General features: G+C 52.3%; 6 non-coding genes and 1 pseudogene across 6 annotated transcripts in view; all 7 read right to left on the minus strand.

Annotated features, from left to right (window-relative positions):
• The window catches only part of LOC143337489 (5S ribosomal RNA), a 119-nt gene extending 26 nt beyond the window's left edge, over nt 1-93 (minus strand). Inside the window, exon 1 of the ribosomal RNA XR_013079121.1 lies at nt 1-93. This exon is cut by the window's left edge and continues 26 nt beyond it. This is a non-coding gene — a ribosomal RNA (5S ribosomal RNA).
• Nucleotides 94-373: 280 nt separating this feature from the next.
• Nucleotides 374-482, minus strand: LOC143337024 (5S ribosomal RNA; annotated as a pseudogene).
• Nucleotides 483-762: 280 nt separating this feature from the next.
• LOC143337490 (5S ribosomal RNA) lies at nt 763-881 on the minus strand. The gene has a single exon (XR_013079122.1). It is a non-coding gene; the product is annotated as a 5S ribosomal RNA (ribosomal RNA).
• A 271-nt stretch (nt 882-1,152) lies between these two features.
• On the minus strand, nt 1,153-1,271 carry LOC143337063 (5S ribosomal RNA). Its single transcript, XR_013078717.1, has one exon. It is a non-coding gene; the product is annotated as a 5S ribosomal RNA (ribosomal RNA).
• A 280-nt stretch (nt 1,272-1,551) lies between these two features.
• LOC143337064 (5S ribosomal RNA) lies at nt 1,552-1,670 on the minus strand. Its single transcript, XR_013078718.1, has one exon. It is a non-coding gene; the product is annotated as a 5S ribosomal RNA (ribosomal RNA).
• Nucleotides 1,671-1,941: 271 nt separating this feature from the next.
• On the minus strand, nt 1,942-2,060 carry LOC143337491 (5S ribosomal RNA). Its single transcript, XR_013079123.1, has one exon. It is a non-coding gene; the product is annotated as a 5S ribosomal RNA (ribosomal RNA).
• Nucleotides 2,061-2,331: 271 nt separating this feature from the next.
• Nucleotides 2,332-2,450, minus strand: LOC143337492 (5S ribosomal RNA). The gene has a single exon (XR_013079124.1). It is a non-coding gene; the product is annotated as a 5S ribosomal RNA (ribosomal RNA).
• Nucleotides 2,451-2,500: the final 50 nt, after the last annotated feature.

Consider the following 2,500-nt stretch of genomic DNA (forward strand, 5'->3'; position numbering starts at 1 on the left):
CGGTCTCCCATCCAAGTACTAACCAGGCCCGACCCTGCTTAGCTTCCGAGATCGGACGAGATCGGGCGTTGTCAGGCTGGTATGGCCGTAAGCCGCAAGCACTGATGCACACAAGCTTTTTATACATGTGCCCTGTGTATGTACACTCTGGGCTGTGAGGGCTTTCTCCTTTCACTTGTCTGGAAATGTTGAGGCCGCTTTGATTGTGCGGCCCAACAAATCCGACTTCTAAAGAAGGCAAGTCAATCAATGGACACACTTTTGGTGGTTGCACACACGGGCCTGACGGATTAAAGCTCCATGGGTCCCCTAAGCCTGGCCATTCCACTAAAGAAGGAACAGCACCCTCTACTGGTGAAAGAGGAGAAGAAAAGACTTACAGCACCTGGTATTCCCAGGCGGTCTCCCATCCAAGTACTAACCAGGCCCGACCCTGCTTAGCTTCCGAGATCGGACGTTGTCAGGCTGGTATGGCCGTAAGCCGCAAGCACTGATGCACACAAGCTTTTTATACATGTGCCCTGTGTATGTACACTCTGGGGTGTGAGGGCTTTCTCCTTTCACTTGTCTGGAAATGTTGAGGCCGCTTTGATTGTGCGGCCCAACAAATCCGACTTCTAAAGAAGGCAAGTCAATCAATGGACACACTTTTGGTGGTTGCACACACGGGCCTGACGGATTAAAGCTCCATGGGTCCCCTAAGCCTGGCCATTCCACTAAAGAAGGAACAGCACCCTCTACTGGTGAAAGAGGAGAAGAAAAGGCTTACAGCACCTGGTATTCCCAGGCGGTCTCCCATCCAAGTACTAACCAGGCCCGACCCTGCTTAGCTTCCGAGATCGGACGAGATCGGGCGTTGTCAGGCTGGTATGGCCGTAAGCCGCAAGCACTGATGCACACAAGCTTTTTATACATGTGCCCTGTGTATGTACACTCTGGGCTGTGAGGGCTTTCTCCTTTCACTTGTCTGGAAATGTTGAGGCCGCTTTGATTGTGCGGCCCAACAAATCCGACTTCTAAAGAAGGCAAGTCAATCAATGGACACACTTTTGGTGGTTGCACACACGGGCCTGACGGATTAAAGCTCCATGGGTCCCCTAAGCCTGGCCATTCCACTAAAGAAGGAACAGCACCCTCTACTGGTGAAGAAAAGGCTTACAGCACCTGGTATTCCCAGGCGGTCTCCCATCCAAGTACTAACCAGGCCCGACCCTGCTTAGCTTCCGAGATCGGACGAGATCGGGCGCTGTCAGGCTGGTATGGCCGTAAGCCGCAAGCACTGATGCACACAAGCTTTTTATACATGTGCCCTGTGTATGTACACTCTGGGCTGTGAGGGCTTTCTCCTTTCACTTGTCTGGAAATGTTGAGGCCGCTTTGATTGTGCGGCCCAACAAATCCGACTTCTAAAGAAGGCAAGTCAATCAATGGACACACTTTTGGTGGTTGCACACACGGGCCTGACGGATTAAAGCTCCATGGGTCCCCTAAGCCTGGCCATTCCACTAAAGAAGGAACAGCACCCTCTACTGGTGAAAGAGGAGAAGAAAAGGCTTACAGCACCTGGTATTCCCAGGCGGTCTCCCATCCAAGTACTAACCAGGCCCGACCCTGCTTAGCTTCCGAGATCGGACGAGATCGGGCGCTGTCAGGCTGGTATGGCCGTAAGCCGCAAGCACTGATGCACACAAGCTTTTTATACATGTGCCCTGTGTATGTACACTCTGGGCTGTGAGGGCTTTCTCCTTTCACTTGTCTGGAAATGTTGAGGCCGCTTTGATTGTGCGGCCCAACAAATCCGACTTCTAAAGAAGGCAAGTCAATCAATGGACACACTTTTGGTGGTTGCACACACGGGCCTGACGGATTAAAGCTCCATGGGTCCCCTAAGCCTGGCCATTCCACTAAAGAAGGAACAGCACCCTCTACTGGTGAAGAAAAGGCTTACAGCACCTGGTATTCCCAGGCGGTCTCCCATCCAAGTACTAACCAGGCCCGACCCTGCTTAGCTTCCGAGATCGGACGAGATCGGGCGTTGTCAGGCTGGTATGGCCGTAAGCCGCAAGCACTGATGCACACAAGCTTTTTATACATGTGCCCTGTGTATGTACACTCTGGGCTGTGAGGGCTTTCTCCTTTCACTTGTCTGGAAATGTTGAGGCCGCTTTGATTGTGCGGCCCAACAAATCCGACTTCTAAAGAAGGCAAGTCAATCAATGGACACACTTTTGGTGGTTGCACACACGGGCCTGACGGATTAAAGCTCCATGGGTCCCCTAAGCCTGGCCATTCCACTAAAGAAGGAACAGCACCCTCTACTGGTGAAGAAAAGGCTTACAGCACCTGGTATTCCCAGGCGGTCTCCCATCCAAGTACTAACCAGGCCCGACCCTGCTTAGCTTCCGAGATCGGACGAGATCGGGCGTTGTCAGGCTGGTATGGCCGTAAGCCGCAAGCACTGATGCACACAAGCTTTTTATACATGTGCCCTGTGTATGTA

Source organism: Chaetodon auriga, chromosome 18, assembly GCF_051107435.1.
Source record: "Chaetodon auriga isolate fChaAug3 chromosome 18, fChaAug3.hap1, whole genome shotgun sequence".
In the NCBI taxonomy this organism is placed as follows: Eukaryota; Metazoa; Chordata; class Actinopteri; order Chaetodontiformes; family Chaetodontidae; genus Chaetodon; species Chaetodon auriga.